The 20,716-nt window shown below is 38.9% G+C and overlaps 1 protein-coding gene across 3 annotated transcripts in view; it reads right to left on the bottom strand.

The window, feature by feature from the left end:
* Positions 1-10,706, bottom strand: part of supt5h (SPT5 homolog, DSIF elongation factor subunit) — an 80,693-nt gene extending 69,987 nt beyond the window's left edge. For all 3 annotated transcript variants that reach the window (XM_039768272.1, XM_039768271.1, XM_039768273.1), the window contains exon 1: positions 10,601-10,706. The gene's annotated coding sequence lies outside the window, so the exon portion shown is untranslated. The remainder of the gene's footprint in view (positions 1-10,600) is intronic.
* Between the last annotated feature and the right edge of the window lie 10,010 nt (positions 10,707-20,716).

The following is a 20,716-nucleotide window of genomic DNA, read 5'->3' as shown; positions in this document are numbered from 1 at the left end:
GGATAGCATCCATGTCTCGCAACCATATAGCAAGACAGGAAGCACCAGGGGCCTCATGTATAACGCCGTGCGTAGAACTCGCACTATAATATGGCGTAAGCACAAAAGCCGAAATGTGCTTACGCACAGAAAAATCCAGATGCAGGAATCTGTGCGCACTTCAACTTCCACGTTCTTCCACTACATAAATCCCGATCAGCGTGAAAAGTAACGCTCGTGCATGCGCTTTACGTAACGCCCAAACTCCTCACAGAATTATGCCTCTTTGAATATGCAAATGAATATAAATCGCCATTAAGCTCATCCTTCTGTGAAAAGACAACGGGAAAAGCACTGGGGAAAATATAAGAATTTCAGCGAATACCAAGTGGAGGCAAAGGATAAAACATACTATTTGTTCAAATAAACCATGGTATAATCAACAAAAGGAAGTTGATCGAGTGACATAGCGTGTTGGAGAAACTTGAAAGCTCACGTTCACAAAATCGCACAGTGCCGGAAATAAAAAAGAAGTCACATATCAAAGTTGCAGTGAAAAGGCGAGTTGTAGCCCACCGTCAGAGTGTCATATGAAAGCTTATTAGGGTAGAGAGGAAAAAAAGGCACACAGTGGGGATAAAGCACGAAATATCAACTTCAATCTTGACATTTACACTTTAATCACGTAGTTTATTTTGTCATTAAAGTAGAACATCATAAACTTCATCTTAAAATCGTTTAATTAACCAGTTTCTCAAATCACATCGTAATTAAAGTAGCACGCTAAATGCTTTGTTTTGTATTTGATCTTCTATGTGCTCTATGTGTGTGAATCACTACTTGCTTCTTAAACAGGCTCTCTTCCTCCAACTGGACACAGAATCCATTACATTCGTGATATTACAGCTCTCTGAATAACTAAAATACTGAGATGTATAAGTGATATCATTTTTATGATGATAGGAGTTAAAGCATGTTATTAAACATGAGTTTCACGGCGCAGTGATTGTGTGCGACTGTCGATGAAATAATTTATTGCAGCAGTACTTAGGGGTGGCTCTAGGCTTGTGGTGGCACTGGGCAGTGGAAGAATCGGTGGCTCCTTCGCCCGCCAATGTCAGTAAGGTAGCTTATGCACGGTTGATGGTCACATCCGTTGCTGACACTGCATAGCTGCCTCGTGCTCATAACACAAGCATTTAACTTTTGCCAAAATTTGTCGCTGCATTTTTAGCTGTGTTGTTATTTTCTCTTTCTGTTTTATATTCAACTAGCAAAATACCCGCGCTTCGCACCTTTTGAAACTGAGGGAAAATATGCCAATAATTATTTGTTAAGGATCTCTTTGTATACCACATTGTGAGTTCGGCCCTCTAGTTGTAATATGAGCAAGCTGTGCACTGAGCTTACTCTTGAGCATGCAACGTACAGTTGGCCATGCGAACAGTAATCTTGTTTCAAATCTCACAGCTTGGATTGCTGCTGTCATAATCGGTTTGAGTTTCATAGTTTGTTTCAATTACGACAGTATTTGCAGGAATTGTGTTGAAGTGACATTCGGCATCTGTCAAGCATTGTAAGCACACAACCGGTTTCATCGATAACTTCACATCCAGCTTTTGAGAGTTTAAACATTCATAAACATGAAAGTGTCCACTACTGAAATCGTAACCTGTGAATCTAAGATGTTTAAGAGGCATTGGCGGTTGTCGAAAGGTGTAAAATATTTGGCATTTCGGTACACTTGAAAGCGACAACTGAACAATTCAGCGGCAGCCATCAACTCACATGCAGAACCATAGGTGAAGGGCTTAATCATTTCACTCTTATACTGCTCCTGTGTAGTATAATTATCTCCTGTACCGTCATCAGTCCACACCTTGAACCTGTCCCAGTCATTCAATACATAAGACACAAAGTTCCTCCGGATATCAAGAGTGAGCCTGATATGGCCGTGCAATATGTAACAAAGAGAATGGAAAAGGCAGGTGCCATCTCCAGGCATGGAAACCACTCTGTAAGTGACAGTTCTTTGATCAATGGTGATCACTTCGATAGACATGTTATGGGGGTACGGTTGGAACGATAAAGGAAATGGGTATCTGAACAATGTAAAGCAAGTCTAAAATACTTACACAATAACTATAATCGTAATAAACGAACAATAAAACAGCGGAGAAGCCGTGGATTAAATAAAAAGGCTGTAGTTATCAGCAGGGAGACGTGAATCCCGTGGGGAAGCAAGGAAGGGAATGTAGAGACTGGAGGGACGGACGGCCTTATATAGGCAGGCAGCCAACAACGTGGGAGGCGTTGGGATGGGGGAACCCAACGCCGCCTCACACGGTGACCGAGCTGCAGGCTATGGACGTATATATGTACGTAAGTAGGATTCAGTTAGCACTGGGAACCCGCGTACCAAATTTCTTAAAGATGGGCCCATAAGTAACAAAGAACGTTGAAAAGTTCAATATGGCGGCTGACAGTGGCGTCATACCACCGAAATAAGTACGTACATCGGTTTTGGTTAGCGGAAGCCACCTACCATATTTCGTGAAGATGGGGTCAGCCTTCTACCTACATGGGAAGTTGGAAAGTTCAATATGGCGGCGTCATACCATCGAAATAAGTACGTACATCGGTTTCGATTAGCCCAGGGAAGCCGCCTACCAAATTTCGTGAAGATGGGGCCATAAATAAGAACGGTTGCCGACCGTTATGACTGTTACGTGTAGAATTTCGAAATGAAACCTGCTTAACATTTGTAAGTAAGCTGTAAGGAATGAGCCTGCCAAATTTCAACCTTCTACCTACACGGGAAGTTGGAGAATTAGTGACGAGTGAGTGAGTGCTTTGCCTTTTATTAGTATAGATATATATTGGCGTAGCCACCACTGCAGTCCTTCCTTTTCTTTCCCCAAATACCCAATCACCACACAATCAGCTCTGTAATAGAAGTTAAGCCATCCGTATGCTTAGAGCGCCGATTCTTCAAAACGTTTAAGGAACATTGATATAGCTTCGTAGTACATGTTTTAATTATTTTATCCTTCACGACACTCCCAATGAAGAATATAGATTATTTAAATGAAGTTAAAGTTTTATCTGTATAATATAATAAACATATTTTGCTGCATTTCACCTTAAAAATGATATCGTCATCATATGTAAATACGCTTTATAAAGTGGCTCAGGTTGTGCAATATTATAACTGTAGTGCAAGTTTACAGTGGGGTGATTGTACTTGTAAGTACAAACAGTTCTACAAGGTGCAATTGATTGAGTGCATTTAAAGTTCTTGGGATGAAACTGTTTCTGAACCGCGAGGTCTTTACAGGAAAGGCTTTGAAATGTTTTGCCATGGCTGAGACAGCGTGTCCTTGAAGCTATATACCGATAATTCTCTTTCCGATCAGCTGCTGCTGTGATTCACACTCAGATACAGTGATATAAATACTCTGTGTGGTGCAGTGAGAGTAATATGGAAAAAGATGATCCGCTGTGACAACTACTAACGAGAGGAGCTGAAAGAAGAAGAAGAAGGTGCACTGAGAGTAACAACGCTAAAGCAGTTATGGTATTTGGAATACTATGGCTATTCCCTGGACCATTATATTGTTACAAGTTAATTACAATCAGATGCGTTACACTAATAAACAATATGCGGTTAGTTTCAGTGTATTTATAAAGCCGCGTCAGGAAAATAAGGTGTAACCACACAGGAACAGTAGCATTGCTTTGACGCTGGGTGCCGCCAGTCTGCAAATCGAGCGTAGAACTTGTGTACGACAAGGTATGAGGTGCCGTGGAAAAGTGAGTGGCTTTATGCCAAGTGTAGGTTTTATACCGCGATTTGAATGTGGAAAAGTTCTTACGCAACATTTCTGTGCGTACGCACCGTTTATACATGAGGCCCAGGGGTGCAGAAATCCAACGCCCGACTCGTCCGACATGGATAAATTGACGGTCGGACAAGCGTGTTTCCTGGTTTCTGTTGTCTGCGGACAATTGGAATTTTCTGGAGAAAAAAGAATTAAATCTGCAGTGCAGGGCACATTTTTACCACTACTTTCAAATTTTAAACATTTGGGTACGTACTTCGTGCAGAAACAGTCTACTTAGGCATGTTCTTCATGTCTCAAATTGGTATTCAATATTGTTTACAAAATGACGGCTGATTTTTCAAAGGGGAAGCACTCTTGTGGTCTTACAAAAGTATTTTACCCTACTATTTACATGCTTGGAGATGCGGCCATTTTTTTATCATGCCGAAATTACCATGTAATTTGATGATTTTTCATTATAATCGATAACTTTTATATATTATTGATAAAAATCATGTTTTCTACATAAAAATCCGGTCATTTCACCTACAATGCAATTGTTTTCGCCAGATAAAGCTTGTTAGGCAGTTAATCTTTCCTGAAATTTGTGATTTCACGTAGGTTGTGATACATTGAGGAGTTAAGAAATTTATTGCGCGACATCAATTTTGATGAGCTGTCTATAGATAATTTTTGATTATAGAGAATTTTTCATATAAAACAAGTTAGTTTCGCGCTGTCAGTTTATTAAAAATAAAGAAAACATTCTAACGGTTTCCAAATGTTATGAAATATCAATAAACGTCTTCACTTAGACACGATTATATTTTTCCCGACAACATCGGTAATATTTACTTCTTTGGAAATGTACCATCTTGCTGAATTTCGAATACGTCATTAGGAATGACCTGCGTAACCCATAATGCACTGCGGTAAGCACGCTGTTCTCGCTATATGCGTGTTGCTGAAACTGAAACAAGTAGCATCGCGGAAGAGAAATGGATCATTTCTTGATTAAAACTGGCACAACAGGCCCTGAAAAACCTATGGAAGCGTAGTAAGGCCACAAAAAAATATGGACACAGTGAAGACAAAAAAAATGTAAATGTCGAGATTAAAGTCAACATGTTGACTTTATTCTCGACATTTCCACTTTATTCTCGTAGTTTATTTTGTCAGTAGAATGTCGCAAACTAAATTTAATCTTAAAATGAATGTTTCATTTACTAGATTTTCTCAAACCCTGTCATAAATTAATGTAGCACATTAAATGCTTTATATTAAGTGTTCCCTGACCCAGTTGTTAATCTGTGCGCGCTTCTTAAACTGACTTCCGCTTGCAGTGAGAGACACCGGCAGCAATCGCCGCACATTGACTGCATGACATTCCTGCTCAATGAACATTTAGAATACTAAGATAAATACTTGATATCTTTTTCACGATGAAATGCATTAAAACATGTATTAGTCATGGGTGGTGTGACTGTAGTGCTGCTCCCTTGCATTAAGGGGTCCTCAGGACTCCGTTCAGTGTAGAGAAGTTTATGGCAGGTGTGACGAGGCTCCAAAAAACTGGATATATGAATGGGTATCCCACAGGTTTAACTGAAATATTGTGTAAATGCTGGGGTCGTGATCTGGAGGTCGGAGACACGAACGCAGAATTCAATGGATGTTTTTCTGAGCGGGCTTTCTTTATTGCATGTTTGCTGTGTCTATCTTACGTACTAAACCCCCAGTCCCTATCTTTTGTCTTTCTCCATATAACCAATCACCACACGATAAACGTCTTTGTGAAATTTAAAACTAGTTATAAACCTAGACCTCAGTTTTCAGAACTTTAAAATTTTTTTTCGTAATACATGTTTAATTATGCCATCCATTCGGAGGTCTAAGCCCTTAAATAGTTTTAATTTCACAAATACATTTATCGTGTGGTGATTGGTTATGTGCAGAAAAAAAAGGATAGGATCTGGGGGTTTAGTACGTCAGATATAGACATGAGTCTAAAAGTGAGAAAAAAGTTGGTTCAATTGAAAAAGCGTTTTCTAAAGCTGAACACTCCGAGGTTAAGCGTTATGCTAGGCTGTTCAATACTGCTTCTTTAGAAGAGTTTGACCCACGACCAACTATGGAATTCTGGCTGTCACCTGGCAACAGGCACATCACTCATAAAAAACCTGAAAAGTCATCAGCATTCACTTCTGCAGGACCATCAGTCCAGGAACCATGCAGTTTAGCTCAAGCAGAAATGAACAGCATTCAGCCCATGCTGTCCGAGATGGTAAAGATTCTTGGGGGAGAAGATGTTGCAAGACAAAAGCTGAAGAACATGGCAGAAAATGAATCAGAACAGTGTTCTGTTATGTAACTGTAATATATGAAACAGAACTAGTGTAGCTATAATGAAGGCATTGTTTATTAACCAGTTAAAATAAGGGAATATTTTATATACTGTTCTAGAGCAAGGTGGCAAAATACTATTCCCTGACATAACTTTTTCAGTTTTAAAATGGAAGGCAGTTTTGGTATCAATAAAAGAGATTAGAAAAAATAAACTATTTTTCACTTTTGTTATTTGTTTATGGGCAAGTGAATTCAACTGGCGGACAAGTGGATTTTCTAAGCTTACTTGTCCGTGGACAAGTAGAAACAAATTTGATTTCCACACCCCTGAGGCCCCAGGACTCTTAAGAGTCAGAGTGTGACCATGCATTTTTTTAGGCCTAAAGCCCTGCAGATTTTATTTTTTTCTCCAGCCGCCTAGAGTTTTTTTTTGTTTGTTTTATCTGTCCTAATTGGTCATCGGACTAGGGCTGCAATGATCAGTCAGTAATAAACGACATCGATTATAAAAAAATCATCAACACGCGGATTTTTTTTATTGTCGATGCGTCATAAACAGAACCTTCAATAGAGGCTCCAGTCACAAAGAACCACATTGGTTTTTGTAACTGCAATACACTACATGAATGTCTGGGGGCAGTATCTTTTTTTATTGTTTGTCAAGACTGCATACAATCTTACCAACGAAGAAGAACGTCTGAGGAGAGGAAGAATGTAGAGGAATACAAACGTGGTTGCAATGGTGAGTCGGATAGAGGAGGGGGAAGGAGATGGAAATAAATTGAGACAGAAACTTCACCAAAAAGAAAAAAAAGTTGAATGCAGATTATACAAAGCGGAGCTTTCTTTTCACTACAGCACCACAGCGATGCATTAGCATCTGAAACGCAAGCATCCTGGACCTGTGATGCCATTGTCTCCTGAGAGGTAAATTTTAGTGAGTAAAGTTAATGTCACGTGTTAACGTTGATATTTGTACTATAATGTGTATATCAAGTTTTCGACAATGATAGTTACCCTTTAAACCAACACATACTTGGGGTTAATGCACCCCTGGACCCCAAATACTTTTTAGCTGCACTTTTTAAGTAAAAGTCACAATTCACAAAGAAAATGTGAAATTTTAATGGAACCCTCTTTTCATGCAAAGACCATCCCAATTATTGCAACATTGATCATTTTACACACTGCAAATGAACTGTAAAACCTATAAAAAAAACTACTGCAACAATCTATTACTATATGTTCAAGGTGCAACTGAAGCTGAAATTCAGTAAATCACTGAGCCAACTGCGCTTGAACTGGCTGCACACAAACACACAGAGGTAAAGGCTGATGATTGCAGGCTCGTCTAGTGCAGTGGCTGAATCCAAGAGACAGTGGTGCTGCAGTTCTGCCGGGGCTGGCAGTGCTCATGAGCTGAATGCTCAACGAACGTACGGTACTGACTGATCAGCTCCGGCGTGCTGCCAAATTGCTCTATGAAGCAAATATATCCAGGAGCGGGGTTCAATGAATGTACTTCGCCAAATAAACTCGCCCCCTGTGTCCTGGCAAATAGCACTGAGACACGACTACAGCCGGTTCCGGCGGTTTAAGGGTTAAATTCATATAATTTCAGTTATGTTTGCGAGCGTGTTTGGAGCTTTAGTAACCGAGTGAAAAGGAGTAGCTGAGTTTTTTTCTTTTTTCATATAATATTTGAGTTCATATGAATATTAAACCATCTCTAACTAACGTTGGGTAACTTGTGTTTTGGAGTATATCAGTAATTAGCTTGTTACATATTTTAGTCTGTTATTTTTTTATTTTGGCATAATATAGTACATGATGTGATAAACTACAACACTTTTCCTTCAGAGTGTGAGGATTAAAACATCTTTCTCTGTCTGCAAATTCATTCTTGTGTATTCCTGCTCCTTCTGAGCGTCTCTTCTCAGCAGCTGGGAACATTGTCTCAAGGAAGAGAGCCAGCCTCACACCACAGCATGTCAAAATGCTCACGTTCCTGCACTGCAATCAGAAATATATGAACTGAATCTTTTATAAACTGTACATTTTTGTTTTATTTCATTTGTATTGAAGCTTTATTTAAACTTTTGGACTTTAAGACAGACCAGTGGCCATTTTTGGTTAAGTTAAATGCACTTTTTTGTTTAAAGACTGCACTTTAGTTTGCATTGTTTAATGTATTTCTTTTTTATTGTGATGGTCACACTAATATAAAACACTGATTATTTTCAAATTCATATGTTTCACTGGTTGTTATTTTAATTTGATTATTATTAATTTTAATTGTGTTAATGCAGAGACATCAGAATGACATTCACAGGTGGACAGACGTGAGCAGATAAGGTAAGACATGCACTGGAGCCCAGAACAAGAAGTGAAACCACAGGTCACAGGCATCAAAATAATCAGGCATGAAATAATCATGACTAATCTGGGAACAAAAAAATTGAATGATTAGTCGACTACCAAAATAATCATTAGTTGCAGCCCTACATCGGACTTTACTTTTATTCTGTTAATTAGTGTTTCCTTATTTTAATTCTTATTTATTTTCTTTTTTTTTCTCTTTCTTTATCATGTAAAGCACTTTGAGCTACATTATTTGTATGAAAATGTGCTATATAAATAAATAAATGTTGTGGTTGTAAACCTCATTTTTTGTAACATGAGAACCCTCTTAATGCTCCAAGTGTGCCATATTTTAATGTAACTATATGGACAGGCCACTGGCTATGGTCAACTAAAGGTGTATGAAACTGTAAAAGACATACTGCATTGAAGAATAACCCTGAAAGTCAAATTGATGTTTATGACAGAGAAACCAATTTGAAGCGTGTAAACTAAGTCTGAAAACAAAATTTAAGAATACAATATTAGTGCAATACTTCAGATAAATTTTGATAAAAAATATTTTTGTGTACAGTGGAAAAAAATATGTACCAGCATGACACAATCCTTTAAAAATGATCTATTTGCTGAAATATTCCCTTCCAAGATGTCAATTGTATTAAAATTGAGGTAAAAGTGTGCTATGTACTCATGTGCAACAAAATTTTACAAATAAAGGATGTTATAAAAAGCTGCAGGTGACCCTCCGCCCTATACAAAAAGCTGGGCTACCAGAAAGCATACCAGGTTTTCAAAGGCTGTATCCCACCAGACTACCACATGCATTTATGTTCTTCTTTGTACTAATTTTGTATGTATTTACGATAACACTGGTTGTCACTTGTTGCATCTTGGTTCATTTTCTTACATCTGTGTAACAGTGCCTTATGTTTTGTACTTTCAGGCTGCAAACAAGTTTCCTTCTGGGATAACAAAAGTCTAGGTAACGTAATAAAGCAGTGGGCCACATGGCAAGCACAGAACCACTCTCACAGTGACCAACCTGTCGACAGATTCTTTAGTGTGGGTGGAAGGCGTTTTGAGGTAAAATATTTACACTTGACTTAATTCTGGAGCATTTTAATGTGCGTGTGAGCATATACCATACTTAAGGGGTCGTTTATATAGTCAACGCAACTCTGATGATTGTCATTTTATGTCAGTTTAATCATATCTTAAATGAGCTAAATTAACGCAGGTGTAATTTTATGCCAATTTAAATTGTGGAAGTTCTAAAACTATTGAGACTTTCTGAAAGTGACGTTATTTTCACCATAAGTGAAAAACAAAGCTATCGAAAGAAAAAATTTTTGAATTGGACATAAGCAATTATAGACCTGACAGGGAAGTGAAAAATACACGGTATTAATGGTAAACGACATCACAAATTTAAACCACCGCCAATAAATATTAGGATGCATTCTACGAATATAAAGTCAGACTTACCAGGCGGAAAATTCGCAATGACAGCTGAACCCATGTGAAGCAACTGAAACTGCAAGAGCACTACTTATAACTTAGTGGTGAAGTCTATAGATCCTTTAACACAACGGTCAGAAATGCTACTTGCAATGACGCGACATGAGGGTGTTATCTTCACTGAACCAAGCACATGCTAGAGAACATCCTGGCCGACAGGTTTTGTCGCATCACTTCTAAAAGGATGTTACACGCAGAGAGAGCATTACCTGACACGTACCATACAATACCATCTTACTCAAACACAGGCCTGATGATTCTACGAATGAATAAACCAACCGTTACTTTATTTATACCAAAAGGCCTGTATATAACCTATCAATGACTGACGACTATACAGACAATGCTCAGTATTGCGAGTTACATGTCAGCTATAATGGGTGAATGCACCAAACATTAAAATCTAAATCCCAACATCACAAAAGCCACACAAGCTATGTGAACTCAAAACGAAAAGCCTCTTTAAAAAGGCCCAACATTTCCTGAATTCAATTCTGCCAAGCAGGGAGGTCTCAGAGATTAAATTAATCAATTTTACATTTTTTCTGGAAAGGGAAAAGATGATTTCTCACCTTCACGCCAACTCGTTGATGCAGGAAGCGATCTTTTAAAATTCTAAGCAGACAGAAACTCCCTACAAATCCGCCATTAAACCGAAAGACGATAACACAAGCAAAGACCACGTGTCTCGCGAGGCAAGACGTCATTCGTATGCGCTACGTCATTAGACGAATAGTATCGCCATCTTGGTAAGGGAATATTGAGCGCAGCTCTACAACAAACTTACTATTAGATTATGGTATAAACTGATAATCACCTCAACAAAATAAGAAAATCTAACTATAGGAAAATAGAGACTACAGTTAGGTATCATAAATGTCTGCTACAGAATGAATTGAGCAGCCAGGAAACAGATGGAAACGTTTTAACGTAATGATAAAAGATTTACCCTGTACGATAGCAGGTGTCGTTATTTCCCAGTTTGAAAATGATGAGGTTACTTGAAGCGAGGAAAAAAAATGAGGACCTACTTTAGAAAAGTGTAAACTGAATTCTCAAATGTTGAATTATGAGCTAATTGTTGATGTCACTACACTGGTTTTCTGTAGCAGCACATATTACGTTAAAATCCTTGATACTTGCCTACGGAGCTGTGAATGAATGGGTCCGCACCTATTTATATGGAGACACTTGTGAGGTCCTACACTCTTTCTCGACCCCTCAGATGAACAGCATCTGCTGATGCCACCTCTGCATGGGATCAAATCTCAGTACAGACTCTTTACATGTGTAACTCTTGGTTAGTGGAATGAGGTGACCACCTCCACTTCAAATTCCGACTTCCTCAATGTGCTTGAGAAGCGTTTGAAGACTCTCTTGATCAGTGAATTTTTATCTGATTGATGGATTTTGTAACCTGGGAATTGTAAGTCGCTTGCACTATGTTCTGGGATCTTCACTTGCGATGTTCAATGTTGTACCCTTGTCCTTTAACATGTGTTCCCATCAGACTGGATTATGTTGACCTCTTTTGCAAGTCACTTTGGGTAAAAGCATCTGTTGAGCAAAAAATGTAAATATAAAATTTTGGTAAAGATATACTATAGATCGGAATTGTCTACAATGTGGGAAAAAAATAAAGGTTACAGCAGTTCATGAGGTGCTGTAAAAAGTTTAGGAATCAATGCCAGAATTCAATAGATAAACTGAATCAAAAAGGAAAGTCTTTCATTAATTTCAGTGCTATTATCAAATATTTCTTATAATTTCATTGTTTGTTATGTGGGCATGAGTATTACAATTTCATTTTCAAGTCCTGTGTAATAAAGAAGACAGAGAATGTCCAATGTTTGGGGCACCCTTGAGCAAACCTCATATAATTAGTTGAATTTTTTAAGCAAAGAAAATGTATGTAAGCGCATGTAAATCTTCTTCAGACCCGAGCCTCATTTAGCAGGCTGCCCAAGATGGAAGCAATCAAGCAGGAAGAGGCTGGTGACACCGGATGTGACTTTGGTGAAAGACAGCTGTCAGTCTTTCAGTATTCAGAGGAAGGAAAAGAGAGAAGGTTATCACACAGCGCCAACCCTTGGACCGGATAGGAATTACCATCATCAAAGTCCTTAAACTGTCTCGTATATGCTCATGTATGACACCTGATGCAGTTGTGCACTCCATTTAAAGGCCATCATGTATATTTACATAATTACTATTAACTAGGGGGTTCTGCCCCCTGCTCGCTTCGCTCACCAACCCCTGTGTGGGCCCTACGCGACAGTCAGCTCGCGGAACTGCTGCTTGCCAATGGGGAAGCATATGTAAAATTTAAACAGATTGTTATTTTTATGGGAATTGTTACATATGCATAATAGAACCAACTATAAATTTTGTGTAAAGTGCGATTCTTTTGGACGTATGGATTTGTTTCCATTATTTGCTGTAGAATTTCTAATATGTCTGATTGTTTTTTGATTTTATTTTGCATTGCTTCTCTGTAATCGTAAATATAGACCTGACTGAATTGTGGTTTCTTTGAAATTAAACTTGTAGTATCTTTAATTGTTGTGGGACCACAGATTCTCATAGCGTATGGTCCTGAATCATGTAAAGCTATGTTTTGAGCATTGAATGATGCAAACGCAAACAGATTATTGTAGATTCGGATATTTTGCCTATAGTGTGAGTGGATTTCACTTTCACCAAATAACACATCTTTTAATTCTCGCGGATAGGCCTCTTTATTGGTAAGAAACACTACTTTTCCTTGATGGCAACATGAATTAGACGATCTACAAGTCTCCAACTTAAACTTTAAAGCCGAACAATATCTACATATTTCTATCATATCACCTATGTCCATATATTAATCTCTTTTCACTGTTCTGTTATTTCACCAAGTAATAATTTCCGTTTGTTTATACTAATGCAATCTTTACTATCAATTTTTTGAGATTTCGAATTTTAGTACTTTCATAATCTCTAAACTGCTCTGCATGTGTATCACACCAACGTTTTTGAACCTCTTTACAACGTTCTACTTTGTCTTCTGCTCTTTGTCTTGTATTTCCGACAGTGCTTGAACCTGTTAGGTGTTTCAGTTCCACTTGGTCCAGGCCGGGAAATGATTTCTCACGGCACTTGAAATTATCTCAGCGAAAGTCTTGTCCCAAGATTTTCTTTTATAATAGAGAGATATGTAAAGTGATATTGTTTCAAGGATATAAATACTTATGAGATTGGATGGAGTTGTATTTAAACTATCTGCCCAACATTTGGAATCAACAGTCATATTGGTCACCTTTATAGCATTCAACTCTTGTCTGTGATATTTTAATGCTTAGGTACAAACCAAATTGTTATTTATTTATTGGACTTGGAGCGAGCATGATCATGTAACCTAGTAACCTGATACGGTTCATAGGAATTTGATTTTTGGCAAAGTTAACCATCCTAAATGAAAAACCAGAGGTGCAAAATAATCTAATGTATGCCAGCATGAATAATAATATCCCTTTGAATATCAGGGAAAAGAAAATAACAACAATATTAAAAATAGTTGGTAAAGGAGAAAGGCAATACTCAGCTGGGAAAAGTGGAAGGAGAGGTATTGTATTGTGTTATTGAAAAGAAGAAGCCTGTAAAAGTATAATCGTTGAATAACCTTGTATATTTGAACCTGTTCCTGTGGTCCTGGATTTGGGGCATTGTTAGACAGAATGGCATTAATGTTACTGTTTGTACAGTCCTGTGCGATAACAAATAGAAACTTTAACAACTATAACTTAGATGTTTATGCCTTAAATGAAACATAGACAAAAACACATTTTTTGTGTGTGTACTATCAACTTTCCTCTTTATCGTTTGTGTGAATGGTTTGCTTTAAATTTCACTAAAATATTTAAGATGAAAACACTTGGAACTGTGGAGTGTTTTTTAAACAACAAGTCATATTAACTGCTGGAATGCCTTAGATAGATAGATAGTTTTTCACACCACTGTATATATCTATATCTATCTATCTATCTATCTATCTATTTGCCCCCTTCCTGATTTCTTATTCTTTTGCATGTTTGTCACACAAAATGTTTCTGATCATCAAACACATTTAACCATTAGTCAAATATAACACAAGTAAACACAAAATGCAGTTTTTAAATGATGGTTTTTATTATTTAGGGAGAAAAAAAATCCAAACCTACATGGCCCTGTGTGAAAAGTAATTGCCCCCTTGATAAAAATAACCTAACTGTGGTGTATCACACCTGAGTTCAATTTCCGTAGCCACCCCCAGGCCTGATTACTGCCACACCTGTTTCAATCAAGAAATCACTTAAATAGGAGCTGCCTGACACAGAGAAGTAGACCAAAAGCACCTCAAAAGCTAGACATCATGCCAAGATCCAAAGAAATTCAGGAACAAATGAGAACAGAAGTAATTGAGATCTATCAGTCTGGTAAAGGTTATAAAGCCATTTCTAAAGCTTTGGGACTCCAGCGAACCACAGTGAAAGCCATTATCCACAAATGGCAAAAACATGGAACAGTGGTGAACCTACCCAGGAATTGCCAGCCGACCAAAATTACCCCAAGAGTGCAGAGACGACTCATCCGAGAGGTCACAAAAGACCCCAGGACAACGTCTAAAGAACTGCAGGGCTCACTTGCCTCAATTAAGGTCAGTGTTCACGACTCCACCATAAGAAAGAGACTGGGCAAAAACGGCCTGTGTGTGATTTCCAAGACGCAAACCACTGTTAAGCAAAAAGAACATTAGGGCTCGTCTCAATTTTGCTAAGAAACATCTCAATGATTGCCAAGACTTTTGGGAAAATACCTTGTGGACTGATGAGACAAAAGTTGAACTTTTTGGAAGGCAAATGTCCCGTTATATCTGGCGTAAAAGGAACTCGGCATTTCAGAAAAAGAACATCATACCAACAGTAAAATATGGTGGTGGTAATGTGATGGTCTGGGGTTGTTTTGCTGCTTCAGGACCTGGAAGGCTTGCTGTGATAGATGGAACCATGAATTCTACTGTCTACCAAAAATCCTGAAGGAGAATGTCCGGCCATCTGTTCGTCAACTCAAGCTGAAGCGATCTTGGGTGCTGCAACAGGACAATGACCCAAAACACACCAGCAAATCCACCTCCGAATGGCTGAAGAAAAACAAAATGAAGACTTTGGAGTGGCATAGTCAAAGTCCTGACCTGAATCCAATTGAGATGCTATAGCATGACCTTAAAAAGCGGTTCATGCTAGAAAACCCTCAAATAAAGCTGAATTACAACAATTCTGCAAAGATGAATGGGCCAAAATTCCTCCAGAGCGCTGTAAAAGACTCATTGCAAGTTATCGCAAACGCTTGATTGCAGTTATTGCTGCTAAGGGTGGCCCAACCAGTTATTAGGTTCAGGGGGCAATTACTTTTTCACACAGGGCCATGTAGGTTTGGATTTTTTTCTCCCTAAATAATAAAACCATCATTTAAAAACTGCATTTTGTGTTTACTTGTGTTATATTTGACTAATGGTTAAATGTGTTTGATGATCAGAAACATTTTGTGTGACAAACATGCAAAAGAATAAGAAATCAGGAAGGGGGCAAATAGTTTTTCACACCACTGTGGATAGATAGATAGTGTGAACGATAGGGGGCGCTCTCACTCCCTTGAACCCCTGTCCACGACTCCAGACACCAGGTAAAAGTCCTCAAGTTGACTTTATTTTCTTGCCACAGTGCACAAAGCACACTCTCCTCCACAATACTCATAAATTACTAATAAACCACAATAATAAACAAATAAACCAATCCTCCAGCTCCCAGACGCGTTGCCACCCTTCCACCCAGCTCAGCTCGTTGTCTGGGAGTTCCCATAGTCCTTTTATAATCCCTGACCCGGAAGTGTTCTGCCCAATATTCCACAAGTCCTTTTCCCTTCCGGGTCAGGGTAAATAGTCCCTTTCTTCAACCCGGAAGTCCGTCGCTCTTCCTGTGACGAACCTCTGGGTCACAGGGCACGAAGAAGCCCTCTGTCCTCCCTGCAGCTCCCTCCTGTGGCCCCCACGGCATCCAGCAGGGCTTTGCATAAAAACTCCAATGTCCATGATGCCCTGCTGGTCTTCTGGGGACCTCCACGCTGCAAGGAGGGCTCCACCTGGCGGCTTGGGGGTATTGGCCGGGATAAATGGCCGGCCATCCATTACAATAGATAGATAGATAGATAGACAGATAGATAGAACTTTTTTTGTCCCTAGGGGAAAATTTAGCTTTTTACAGAGGCTCTTTAAAAACTTAAGTAGATAGGTAGGTAAATACACACTTTGGTCTCAACACACACTGGAATGACTATAAAAGAAGAAAATTAAAAGGAAAAACATGTTCTGGCTTGGCTGTCACAGTCCCGGTGAGGCATTATACAGACATATTACTGTTGGTATAAAGGACCCCCCAGTCACATTTCTTCATGCACTTCTGCTGAAAAATTTGTTGTCTGAAAGTTCTCAGTGTTGGTGTGTCAGAGAGAGGATGTGGAACATTGTTCATAATGGCACACAGTTCATAACTGAGCCTGCCACTTAATTAGCTCTTGAAGTGATATTACCAGCCCAGCAACAAGTGTAGAAAATCACACTGACCATCACAGAGCTATAGAAGATGTGAAGGATCTCACTTCACATATTAACGGAACGCAGTCTCCTAAGGAAGAAAAGCCTGCTCTGTCCTTTCTGATACAGTTCCTCTGTGTTATGAGACCAGTCCAACCTGTCATTAATGTGGACCCCCAAGTACTTGTAGGAGTGGACCACCTCCACATCCACTCCTTGAATGTTAGGGAGAATGTCAGGTGAAGTGAGCCCCCTAGAATTAGCGACATGGATTAAGAGTATGATGGGAGATGTTAAAGAAGTTAAAAAGCTTTTAAATGGATGGCTAATGACTTTTTAAAGTAAAGAACAAAAAGGTAATGCATTGGCCTTTTCTAATTTAGGAAAAAAATGATTAAGGCGTACCTACCTAGCAGAGGTGTGGCACCTGGTATAGCAGCAGAAGCACATAAGAAAGAAATCACAGAATGTTTAGAAAAACAGAGAGTAGTAGAATAATTGTGCGTTACATCAAAGAAGCAGAGAAAATGCATTCCTCCTAAATTAATAATATTGTTATTTTAAGTGAAATTGCTTGAAAAGGTCCATTTAGGATATGAGGCGCATCCAGTTAGGTTTTATGTGCTATCTCAGGTTAGATATTTAAAGTGTCAACAGCTTGGACATTTAAAATCATTTTTTGAAAAGAAAACAGCATTGTGTTGAACGTGCATATGAACACAACTATGGAGACTGTCGAAAGCACATAATGAAGTGTTGCAAATGTGGAGGGAGCCATAGTGCATCTTATGGAAGGTGCACTGCTTTTCAAGAGGTAAAGAAAGCACAATCATTTAATGCTGAGCACATATTAGCTTAGGCAGAAGCTCCTAGAAGTGGTAAAAAGGATATGGGTTGTGGACACTAGGGGGTGTCACATGCAGGTTCACTAGTGACTAGGGACTAGTGATGTCTGAGCAGATTCAAAATTTTAGAAATGAGTAAATCTAAGCTTATGAATATATCCTGAATGACTGGATATCTTTTTATGGTAATATTAATAACATTTTTGTTTTAAATGGATTAAATGTAGCTGTTAATGAAGCAAGAAAATTCTGTGCCAGGATTGGAATATATTTATGATATATTTTTAACTGAAGCTAATGACGAAGTATTGAGATCAGTTTTCTATTTGTTTAGTATGATTTTGGATTATACATTTTAATGAAAGCATGGAGGAAGTCTTTATTAACTCCAATGGGAAGACCTGAAAATGACTGATGTTCTCCTCATTCATGTTGTATACTTTAACTCAATAATACATTATATCTTTGCAAATTGCTGGAAAGGATGATTAGTGGAAGAATCGTATCTGGAAAAATCTTCTTTATTTGACAAAGATACATTCTGTTTAGTGCAGAGTCATCAGTCAGTCATTGTCCAACCCGCTATATCCTAACTACACGGTCACAGGGGTCTGCTGGAGCCAATCCCAGCCAACACAGGGCGCAATGAAGGAACAAATCCCGGGCAGGGCGCCAGCCCACCACAGGGCACACACACACACCAGGAACAATTTAGGATCGCCAATGCACCTAACCTGCATGTCTTTGGACTGTGGGAGGAAAACCACGCAGACACGGGGAGAACATGCAAACTCCACAAGGTGAGGCAGCAGTGCTACCAACTGCACCCTTAGTGCAGAGTAAATTAATTAATTTTGTGCTACACATTACATCCCTCCAAAATATCATTCTATCGTCTCCATAACATTGCCCACTTCCGTCCATTTCTGTCCTTTAATGATGCTCAAACTCAGCTTTATTGTTTCATAATGTCTCGTATTGATTACTGTAATTCCCTCTTCATCGGCCTCCCTGCAAAATCTATACAGACGCTACAGTACACTCAGAACTCTGCAGCCACACAAAGTGTTCTGCTCACATCTCCCCTTTTCTCTCCCAGCTTCACTGGTTACCAGTTTCATCAAGGATTAAATTCAGGATTTTGCTTCTCACCTTCAAAGCCCTACATAACTTTGCCCCTCACTCAGGTCCCAGCTCCATACACTGCTTGTCGCTCTCTCAGGTCCTCGAGCAGTAATCTCCTTACTGTCCTACACACCAGACTCTCCACCCTGGCAGGCAAGTCCTTCAGTGTTACGGCCTCTTATGTCTGGAGCTCTCTTCCTCAGTCTCTCCGAGATTGCTCCTCTTTCTTCACCAAAACTTTCCTATTTGACGAACTTTTGTCTTCTGGGTAATCTTTTTTTTTTTTCTTTCACCACCTATATGTAAAATGACCTTGGGTTTGTGAAGGTGCTCTATAAATGCAATGTATTATTATTATTAATAATAATAATAATTACTGAGACTGATCAGGAATGTAACGAAAGAACAGTGGAGATCGATAGCACTGACGATAAAAATTGAAATGTTAAGCAAAACTCCAGGCCAAAAAGTAATGAAAGGCAAACTAGGAGTACAAAAAGGTTTTAGAATAAGAAAAATGTGCGCACAGGTACAGTAGGTCTTGATCCTCAGACGTCGGACAGGCAAATGCTATTGCACACCCAACCTACCTTGAAAGGGGTCTCTCTCGGAATTGCTTTTCCCAAGAATTCTTCTGTTTTTTCTTCTTCTTCAAGGATTTTTTTTTGTTTGGGAGTTTTTTTCTTGTCTTTTCTTCTTAATGATTCTACTCCATTAGGCCCTTGAGCAAGGCCCTTAGCGTGCAATTGCTCTGTCCTGGGTATGAAGTTAATCTACATCCAGCCCTGCAAGCAGGTCCTCCAACTTGCAGGGAAAACCTGGGGGTTGATGGCAGGATTGGCACTCCAGCCACTGTAAAAAAAAACCGCACACTGTTGTATCAGCGCATACTCCCTACCTCATCCTCCTTCTTAGGGAGTCAAGACTGGGAGGAAGGCTGTCAAAAAACAGGGCCTGTTAAAGCTCACTGCAGCACTCCTTGGGTGATTTTGGGCTATACAAGAAATAAATCGTGGTTGATGTTGAGTATGGTTGTGTATGTGAGCAAGTCCTGTAATGGGCTGATTCCCCATCCTTGTTTGTGCCCAGTGCTCCTGGTATCTTGAACTGGTTAGGTAGAATTAGAAGACATAGAAATCAGATGGATGTCAAATTTGTCTTTACACATTATTCATTTTCATGTATCCTAAAAATTCCATTTACTATCCTGTTAATGTATTTAATGTTGGTCAGTGTCAAAAAGAACTAATTAAATCTTCTGTGATTAGAGGGTGTACAGTACAATAATAAAATGGGAGAACGTCCAAGGGGTAAATACTTTTTATAAGAACTGTGTCCATCCATCTTTACTGTATAGGCGCCTTTCAAATCTTTATAATAAATCACCTTTCATCTATTGTATATCTAGTAACGCTGGTACTGAAATTCATTATATCAAAATTTCAATATAAAACAAAAAACATACAACTAATAATGTACTGTTCAATTCTGTGTGTTGTGCAGCCGGCATATGCTCTCATATTCAATAAACATCCAAACGTCCAAAGGTTAATGCAGTTTCAGAAAGAAATGCAAGAATAAATCCCTGAATTTCTTTAGCTGGAACAATTTGAATGTTGTAATTTCAGTGCAATATTTCAAATACCCAGTGGTCTGGTGGTCTTTTTCTACCCTGGTAATTCCATGTTCTGCCTGTGGTCATTCTGACCTCCTTCCAGACCTCTGTTTTTTTTCCTCAGCTCTTCACTGAACTTATTAACATAAGAAATTTTACAAACAAGAGGAGACAATTCAGTTCATCAAGCGCATTTGTTTAGCTAATAGCTGAGCTGCCCTAGTATCTCATCCAGAATCTTCTTAAAGGTCGTCAGGATTTCTGCTTCAACTCCATGTCTCAGTAGTCTGTTCCAGAGTCCCAAAACTCTTTGTTCAAAGAACTACTTCTTGGCTTTAGTCTTAAGTGCGCTTCCTCTTAATATCCACTGGTGTCCTTGAGAACGTGATTCACCCTTAAGTTAAAAGAATTCTGCTGGATCTACTTTATCAATGACTTTGAGGATTTTGAAGATCATGATTAGGTCTCTACACAGGTGGAGACTAAACAGGTTTAA

This window comes from Polypterus senegalus, chromosome 11 (assembly GCF_016835505.1).
Source record: "Polypterus senegalus isolate Bchr_013 chromosome 11, ASM1683550v1, whole genome shotgun sequence".
Taxonomy (NCBI): domain Eukaryota; kingdom Metazoa; phylum Chordata; class Cladistia; order Polypteriformes; family Polypteridae; genus Polypterus; species Polypterus senegalus.
The sequence above is the reverse complement of the archived record's forward strand: the minus strand, read 5'-3'. Positions and strand labels throughout refer to the sequence as shown.